Genomic DNA, 10000 nt, shown 5'->3' on the forward strand with positions numbered 1-10000 from the left:
TTTATTTTAATTTAATTAAGTGAAAACATTGAAAGGGCAAGTAACAATCTGAAGTACTGACCTAACCGGGGCAGCAGAAAAAAAAAACCTTAGTGCTGAGTTACTTGAAAATGTGCTTCATGTTGCAAAATCTAAATTTACTGGCTTTATACAAGACAAATAACATTAAGTATGAATGAATCAATCTGGCTACATTAGTTTACACCAACCAAAGTCACTTTTAGGGGTCAGATAAGGTAGAAATAACTTAGTAAAGGTAACAACTGCACATTTTTCCAGTGCAGTTGTCACAGTGATGTCTATTTGCACAGGTCAGCAGTGTTGTGTGGCGTCCAAGATGTTAAAAATTCAGTCTGGACCCAAACCACACTGTCTGCCCCCTTCAAATCCATATACAACCCTCCTCTGATCAGTCACATGGGGCTCCATGTCGCCTGTGTGTGTGTGTGTGTGTGTGTGTATCTGTGTGTGTGTGTGGTCATTCTGTACTTCAGCCAACATCAGCATTTAAATAATTCGGCCCCAGACATCGCCCTGTCGGGTCTGTGTTGCCGTCTCATCAAATTGTGAGACATTTAATTTTTAATAAAGTTAACTTTTTACAAAATAAACCAAAGTCTTCTACCACCTGATGTTTCAGATTGTTGGTCTTTTCTGCTGGGGTATTAAATAAAAAATAAATGAATGCAATTTTGTAAGTTATCGATGTCATTCAAACTGCAGAACTCGTATGTAATCTTCAGCCTTGCTGGAACAATTGTGTTATTTCAACACATAACACATTTTCAGTTTCAAATACACTTCTAATCAAATGTATTTATTCAGTTCTTGTGTTCAAACCCCTCCATCACTTCTGTGTTTAAGAAAAGTCATTGATTATTTATTAAGCCATACAGAAGGTTTAATGTCTCATTTGGCCAGTGTGAAAAGATTAATAGATACTGGAACTCTTGGCAGACAGAGGGAATTTCTGAAAGTATGAATAAACAAAAGTGACACGTTTGCAGTTCTGTCTGTTCTGTCTGTGTGTTTATACTTCACAATACAAAGCTTTGTGATTCACCATTCTGAGAAACTGACCCCGGTAACTGCCTCCAGGAAAACGGACGAGAGCTTGTGTCAATGTCTGGCCTTATTCTGCAATATAAGAGAAACTGACGGGCCGATAGCAGTGAGGTGTGTTGAGACGCAATCAATACCGCTGCTGTCCGCGAGGTGAGAGTCTGATATCGGTCGTGTGGTGTTGTATCACAGCACGCTGATCAGAGTGATGACAGTGCAGGCGTGTTTGTGTTCACGTGTGTACTGTGGCTTAAAATGCTGCCAGAGTGTGTGTGTGAGTGTGTGAGTGTGTGAGTGTGTGTGTGTGTGTGTGTGTGTGTGTGTGTGTGAGTGTGTGAGTTTGTGAGTGTGAGTTTGTGAGTGTGAGTTTGTGAGTGTGAGTGTGGGTGTGAGTGTGGGTGTGAGTGTGAGTGTGGGTGTGGGTGTGGGTGTGGGTGTGGGTGTGGGTGTGTGAGTTTGTGAGGGTGTGTGTGTGTGTGTGAGTGTGTGTGTGTGTGTGAGAGTGTGTGTGTGTGTGTGTGTGTGAGTGTGTGTGTGTGAGTGTGTGTGAGTGTGTGTGTGAGTTTGTGAGGGTGTGTGTGTGTGTGTGTGTGTGTGTGTGTGTGTGAGTTTGTGAGTGTGAGTTTGTGAGTGTGAGTGTGAGTTTGTGAGTGTGAGTGTGAGTGTGGGTGTGAGTGTGGGTGTGAGTGTGGGTGTGAGTGTGGGTGTGGGTGTGGGTGTGGGTGTGAGTGTGGGTGTGAGTGTGGGTGTGGGTGTGGGTGTGGGTGTGGGTGTGGGTGTGTGTGTGAGTTTGTGAGGGTGTGTGTGTGTGTGTGAGAGTGTGTATGTGTGTGTGTGTATGTCTGTGTGTTTGTGAGGGTGGGTTTGTGTGTTTGTCTGTGTTTGTGTGTGTGTGTTTGTGAGGGTGGGTTTGTGTGTGTGTGTGAGGGTGGGTTTGTGTGGATGTGTGTATGAGTTTGACACATGCGGCTGAATCTCACAAAAACATGTCCAGGACACATTTTTGTATATTTTGCATATAGTAAATAAAGCCTGTTTTTAGGACCATAAGAAGTTTTTGTATTGTATTATCATTTTCATGACAATTAAACACATCTCCCCAATTTCCCATTTACAGTAATGCGTCCAGACATTTTATTTTTACATTTTGGTAAATTCTCATTCTCAATTATCGTTCTCAGTAACTTTTTCTGTATTACAGTAAAACAATACTGTAAAAAAAATATATATATTTTTTAGATTGGCAGTAAAGGTGGCAAACATTACTACCATGGTGTATAAATACTCCACAAATGTAAACATTTGTGGAATATGTGAAAATGTCACAATGCATCTTAATGGTCATATAATTTGATGAACTATGACCCGGTCATGTTCTTAATAGGTTTTGTGAGATCCACCCATGTAGGTAATATGGAAATAAACATTTTCAAAGTGTGCAGAAAGACATCTATCAGTAGATCAGCTCTCCTAAAACACAATATAAATTCGTTGGAGTGCAGACACAATGTCTAATTTGTGTCATGTGTTCTGATGCATCGTCTGCGGGATTTCTTGGTGCCTTTTCTCGATCCTGATTATCATATCAAAGCGTGACGAGGACGACATGAGGGGGGCAGAGTCTCTGTCATCGCCGCCTGCTCACTGGACGCGCTCTAATCTCTAACATGTGCTCTCAGTCGAGCACACTGGACAGATCCTGCTGTTAAATGTGGGAAAAGTGTCAGTATATTTTGTTCCTGAGAAACACTAGAATCAGGAACTGTATGTACTTTACGTGTCATGTTTTAAAGGGATTCCTATTGTGAGAACTCAAATTGTTCTTTTGAGATAATGATTTATTTTACTTTGACAACATATTGTAACTTTCAGAAATTGAAACTTCCTCTCCAGTCCAGAAAGAGTATTTATTCATACCAGCAAACTAGTCTAGAAATTTACCATTTTTATTCCAAAATATGTCATGAATGCAGGGGTGTAGTTTCCAGGGGGGATGGGGGGGGAGGTAACCCCCCAATAATCAAAACAAGCAAGTACAACCCCCCCCCCCCAATATTTATACCATGATCAATGGAAACATGTAAATTCTTAACAGTTTTTTATCCCCTTTTCTCCCAATTTGAAATGCCTAATTCCCACTGCTTAGTAGGTCCTCGTGGTGGCGCGGTTACTCACCTAATCCGGGTGGTGGAGGACAAGTCTCAGTTGCCTCCGCTTCTGAGACCGTCAATCCGTGCATCTTATCACGTGACTCGTTGTGCATCACAGCATGTGGAGGCTCATGCTACTCTCCACGATCCACACACAACTTACCACACGCCCCATTGAGAGCGAGAACCACTAATCGTGACAATGAGGAGGTTACCCCATGTGACTCTACCCTCCCTAGCAACCGGGCCAATTTGGTTGCTTAGGAGACCTGACTGGAGTCACTCAGCACACCCTGGATTCAAACTCGTGACTCCAGGTGTGATAGTCAGCGTCAATACTCGCTGAGATACCCAGGCACCCCCTTCACAGCTGCTTTAAATATTCAAGAGAATTCATTAATACAGACCACAGGACTTTAAAATGTTTTATGGTTTGGAGGTTAGTAATGCATCATCTTGCTTGCATTCAATGTGTTGTTGAATAACCCTTCTGTTCTTTACTGTCACTTGCTGATCAAAAACTAACAAACAAAAAAAGGAAATATGTTTGATCAACACTGACAATAAAGAACATAAGGGATATTCAAAGATACAAAGAGATAACATCATTCCATTTTAAAGGCAACACGCGCCTGTATTTCCTGTAAAACCAGTTGAAATCCGCGGTGTGCGAATATGTCCCACAAGGCACTGTCAGTGTTTCTCAGTTACTCGGTTTGTAAGGTTTGTTGACAAAAAAGTGTCGGCTCAGGCAGGAAGCACTTCAAACCTGAAGCACCATCTCCACGAGCATCCGCACAGAATATGCGGATATGAATGTAAGTAAAATTATAGACCGCCTTAAAAAAAAAAGCACCAGGTAAATACAGTTTAAATGTTTTTTTGTTTTTTTTGTAATGACTCATTTGGTAGGCAACATTATGTTTGTGCTTTCTCTCACCATCACGCAGCAATCAGATTTAAGCGTGAATATGCAACGATGTTTGTTCATGCATTTATTTGTTTAAGTGCAGCAAGAGTTGGCCTAATGTGTGTTAAATATGCTACTAATAATAATAAAGTTTTATTTGTAAAGGTCTGCAAAGTGCTTTAGGCATTCAGAAAATTATACTCTAGCAGAAAATAGACAAAAAAATAAAAAATAAAAGACCTAAAAATAAACTGCGAATGAATAAGGATGCATTTTTCAGTAGGTATTGTTTAGAATCAGCTTTTAGAAAAGCTTTAGATGCTATCTTTTAGATGATCGTAGCTTTTACTACGTAAAGTAACGCCTGCTCGTAGATCGCTCGTTAAAATGTAGAACTTAAGCGTTTCTTTACGTAGCTGTCCGATCCAAAGGTGCAGAAACTTTGGCCAATATGCCCAAGAGTTTGTCTTCTCATTATGAAAATAATGCAGAAATACTGGCAATAATGGAAATTATTTATTATATTACTGGTAACCTTGCAGAGGCTTCAAAAGTTATTAACTATTACTGAATTTAATTAAATAAATAACGATGTTAAGGCATATATGGCATGTATCAACTTTATAGAGATTTATGGAAGTAACGCAAGAAATGCATGTGAAATCTCATGTAGCCTGAAGTTTCATTTCTTTGAATGAACTGAACAGACAGGATTTTTTGGGGGGATTTCTTCCCCTTTTGCTCCCCAATTTGGAATGCACAATTCCCAATGTGCTTTTAATTTCTCGTGGTGGTGTAGACTCGCCTTAATCCGGGTGGCAGAGGACGAACCCCAGCTGCCTCCGCATCTGAGACCGTCAACCCGTGCATCTTATCACGTGGCTTGTTGAGCGCGTTGCCACGGAGATAGAGCACGTGTGGAGGCTTCACGCCATCCACCACGGCATCCACGCTCAACTCACCACATGCCCAACTCACATTATAGCGATCAGGGTTATCCCATGTGACTCTACCCTCCCTAGCAACTGGGCCAATTTGGTTGCTTAGGAGACCTGGCTGGAGTCACTCAGCACACCCTGGGATTTGAACTAGCGAACTAGCGAACTCCAGGGGTGGTAGCCAGCATCTTTACCACTGAGCTACCCAGGCCCCCAAAGAACAGGATTAAAATGACGGACATCAGTGCTGAACTGCTCATAGACCATATGAATATTAATCATCTGGTTAAAGTTGTAGGCACTGTGTACATGTAGCCTTGCTGCTATTATGCATCATGCAATTTGTGACTGCCATGGAAACAAGCTAGGGCACTGGAGCCGATCTGAACAAGCCATTGGAGAAAGGAAGAAGAGGAGGAGGAAGAGAGAGAGGGAATCGCTCATTGCACACTTTCACTCTAATCTCATGTTAACCATATTTTAATTATTTATTTAGACCTATTTCAGATTTAGACTGCAGAGTCACTTTACTCACATGTCTTGTTTAGAAATCTGTTAAAAAAGAACATATCATATTTCTATTGCTATAGTTATACTTATAGAAGAAGGCCGATATAACGTTATGCTTATCATTCAGGTTGATTGCTTTCAAAACTATTTTTAGGCACTTTTTTCCCACTGAAAAAGTGTACAGTGGCTTTCTAATGACAATTGCAATTTATTAAACGTTCCTTTGTCTCTGACAAGCTGAAAGGTACTTTTAAGTGGCACTTAATGGACTTTAGAGCGGTTCAAAGCTCTCGTTAATTTACAAATGTTTACGGACCTACTTAGATAATGATGCTTAGTGTTCTTAGACGGTCAATCCACGCATCTTATCATGTGACTCATTGTGCATGACACTGCGGAGACTCACAGCATGTGGAGGCTCATGCTTCTCTCCGTGATCCACACACAACTCACCACACGCCCCATTGAGAGCGAGAACCACTAATAGGTGTTAGGTCTTAGATGTTTCAGCGGCACCTTTCAGCACAGATATGCATCTGTTACAGTAATACAGCTGCACAAACAAGCTGTTATTGAAGGATGACACAGTTAAAAACTAGATGACACCAAACCCCCAGCTCGTGTGAGTTGAGGGTCGAGAGAGGCTGGAAAATTATCATGAAAAGGTAAAATATTAAAAAACTTTGGCCAACATTATGTGGATTTCAGGGAAAAGCTCTTTCTGTCCTTGCTGTGGTCTGGTGAGTCTCTCGTCTCTTGATGCCTCTAGTCCTGTGAAGTATGTAAACATCACACAGCTAGATGAATCATTATTAATATGCAGTATGAACAGTAATAATGCTTCTTAAACAAACTGACATTTTAATTGTTTGTGACTCAGAACTTCAGGAGTGACTTAAAACCTTTAATGATTGTGTTTATTGGGTGTCTTTTTCGGGAATCGTTTTAGGTCCGACTGTACGGACAGGATGTGAACAATTCATACGGAGGTGGATTTAGGCATTCTGTGTTTGATACTTGGGACGATGTGAAAATATTTCCTTTGCTGTCTGGTAGGGGTGTAAAATGCATCGATGCATCGCGGTGCATCAGTCTCTCAAAGAAATTTCCAAACGCTTTTTCAAAACTGTTTGCATCCATCTGACCAAAGTAAGTTCATTGTTGTTGCCTTCTCCTCTGATTACGATATATTATGTTAATATTGCTTTGCCAAATATGAAAAAGAACCAAATGTCATATCGTAGCTATGCAGATGACACCCAGATCTACCTAGCCCTATCACCAAATGACTACAGCCCCATAGACTCTCTGTGCCAGTGCACTGACGAAATTAACAGTTGGATGTGCCGAAACTTCCTTCAGTTAAACAACGACAAGACAGAGGTCATTGCATTTGGCAACGAAGGCAAAATTCCCATGGTGAACACATGCCTTGACTCCAGGGGTCTAAAGGCAAAAAATCTGAAATCTTGGTGTCATTTTGGAGTCAAACCTTAGTTTCAGTAGTCACATCAAAGCAATATCAAAATCAATGTATTATCAGCACAAAAATATAGCCTGAAAAATATGTTTTGTATCCAGTCAAGACTTAGAGAAACTTGTTCATGCATTCATCACCAGCAGAGTTGATTATTGCAATGGACTCCTCACCGGTCTTCCCAAAAAGGCCATTAGACACCTGCAGCTCGTCCAGAATGCCGCTGCCAGGATTCTCACCCAAACTAAAACATCTGAGCATATTACTCCAGTCCTCATATCTTTACACTGGCTTCCAGTTACATTTAGAATTGATTTTAAGGTACTATTACTATAAATCAGTCAATGGCCTAAGACCTAAATACATTTCAGATATGCTTGTTGAATATAAACCTAACAGACCTCTCAGATCATTAGGATCAATTCAGACATATAGAGGGTTCGCTCAAAACAAGGTGAGACAGCGTTTAGCTATTATGCCACCCGCAGCTGGCACCAGCTTCAGAAGAGGTCAGATGTGCTCCAACAGTAGCCACATTCAAACCCAGACTGAAAACACTTCTGTTTAACTGTGCTTTTACTGACTGAACACTGTGATGAACCTCTGTATTATTTTTTCATTCTTTCATTTTTATTCATTTAAATATCTGGTGGAAACATCCGAACGAAAAAGGTGGGGGGTTGTTGAAGACTACGACAGCGGTCGAATCAAGATCACTGGGTGATAGATGTTAGGACCTCAGTAAGGGGGTTATTAAAGGTCATAGGGGTGATCCCTGGGGCACCTGTTCTGCTTTTCCACTGAAGGGGTGCCCTGAACTTAATTGTAAATTCTTGTCTTACTTTTTATTCTAATTTTAAGTGATGCTTCTTTTATTTTCTTTATCATTTCCATGTGAAGCACTTCGAATTACCACTGTGTATGGGTTAGGCCGTTTGTATGTCTATAAAATGTGTTATTTAGCCATAAAACAGTTGAACCACGAATAGAACTCGGCTTAAATAAATGCGATTGCCGGGCAGACGTTGTCTGTGAACAAAAACACTCAGTCCTTCATTCATTCTCTTTAAAGTGCATGCTACATAATATAGGGAACAGGGAGTGACTTCAGACTGTTCTGGTCAATGACACAAAATATAAAACATTTGTATCTTTCACGGTGTGTCCCGCAAAGCAGTCCAGCATGATAATGCAATTGAATTCTCGTGAAAGAGCTTGACAAGCAGAGGCACCTCTGTTTGGCCATCTGGCGCCTCTTTCCCTATCCCAAAATGAATAGGGAACTCACGGTTACCACATCCTGTGTTTAACCACCTATACACACTACTAATAAGAGTTCATTCTATGAGCCTGCTTGATTTATTGATGGAGTTTATCTGCCTGCACTTAATCTTTTAATCTGTAATTATTGGTGCAAGAAATGTTAACGCTTCATGATATGCAAATCTGTTACACTTATTTCACGGTTTAACATCTGTTTGTCATTGTGTTGCATCAGACATTATGCATGCAACATATCTACATAGACAAAGCATGTACTATAACATATAACATCTATAATGCATATTGTGTAATGCATTTTTTTGTGTGTTAATATACTGGATGCAGCCACACATGTAAGTCAATCCTCCTTGGTGCTAAATGCTTCTGTGACTCTATTGCTCAAGTCTGGTCATCTCTGTGCTGTCTGAATTAGGAATGTTCAGTAAATACTGTGATTCTTTTTTTCAGCATATTTTTGAAAATAATTATGAATCGTTTCAAAATAATCAAATTATCATTGGCATTTTTAGAATGACGAGTTGAATTGAAAAAATCACAAATTTGAGAATGTCTCAGTATTGTCCTTTTTCTGTAATAAAAGCATGCGCTCGAAATGAGTGACATAGAAATGGTGCAGAATCTGAAACATTTCTTATTCATTTTGCATCATAACTGTTTCTTTGTTTTAAATTTGTCAAAATCCTAAAACTTTGATTATTTCCAAATCTGTGTTGGATTCAAGCCAGAATTTCAATGTGGTCACAGACCTTTGTATATATATATATATATATTAGCTCTGTATCTGCAATCAGCTCTCTAAATGATCGACATAAGCAACTGAAAAACTCTATATTGGTCGGGCACTATCTCAGACTGTCGTTGTTTCAAATACACTATATTATGTTTTGCATTAATTATCAGCTGTGCTGGTTATCCGGTGGTTCTGTTTTGTTCTGAAGCTGTTTGCATTTACTGCAGTCGTTCATTAGAGGTGTTAAGAGAGCGTAAGTGTGTATCAGAGCAGATCCCTGCTCACATTAATAATGAACCTGCTGTAATGCAATACTCACTTCTAAAGGCCCGTTGTACTGGTTCCCACTGAACGCCGCAGTAGCTTAACGCCTGTTATAGAGCTCCGTCGCTACCTAACGAAGAAGTCCAAGACATTAAGTTTTAAAGCAGGTCTTTACCGTGCCAAAAACTCTTGCACCCTTTATGAAGAAATTCAGTCATTAGTAATTGTGACCATGTGTAGCTACGAATAAAAATCCTGTGAATTTATAGTTTGTTATAAAATCTCCTATAGGTGCTTGAAAGGACCTGAAAGATGTCCTTTTATGGTGCCATTCTACTCTGATTATTTTTCTCACAGTGGATTTCTAACCGTGTTCATGTTCAACATTTTGATGTATTGATGCAAAAATGAGTTCCAAGAAAAAATCCAGCTGCATTTAAAGACACGCAGATCACACTCGATTATATATTTTCTTATATAATGCAATAACATTCAGACATTTATAAGAGTGACTGAACTGAACAAATACAATTTGGGGAGAATGTAGTCGCTCGTATACTCTGTCAGCTCGAACTGTAAACGATTCAATGTCCAATAAGGCAGGAGGACTGTTGAAGTGCATACTGAAAAATGTCTAAAATAAACCATATGTCTCTGTTTATACACTGTAAAATG

At 39.9% G+C, this 10000-nt stretch overlaps 1 protein-coding gene across 4 annotated transcripts in view; it reads left to right on the forward strand.

Annotated features, from left to right (window-relative positions):
• The window catches only part of LOC127410685 (formin), a 65196-nt gene that overhangs the window by 18127 nt on the left and 37069 nt on the right, over window positions 1-10000 (forward strand). The gene's annotated exons all lie outside the window — the stretch shown is intronic.

The sequence above is a fragment of the Myxocyprinus asiaticus genome, chromosome 20 (assembly GCF_019703515.2).
Source record: "Myxocyprinus asiaticus isolate MX2 ecotype Aquarium Trade chromosome 20, UBuf_Myxa_2, whole genome shotgun sequence".
NCBI classification, from domain to species: domain Eukaryota; kingdom Metazoa; phylum Chordata; class Actinopteri; order Cypriniformes; family Catostomidae; genus Myxocyprinus; species Myxocyprinus asiaticus.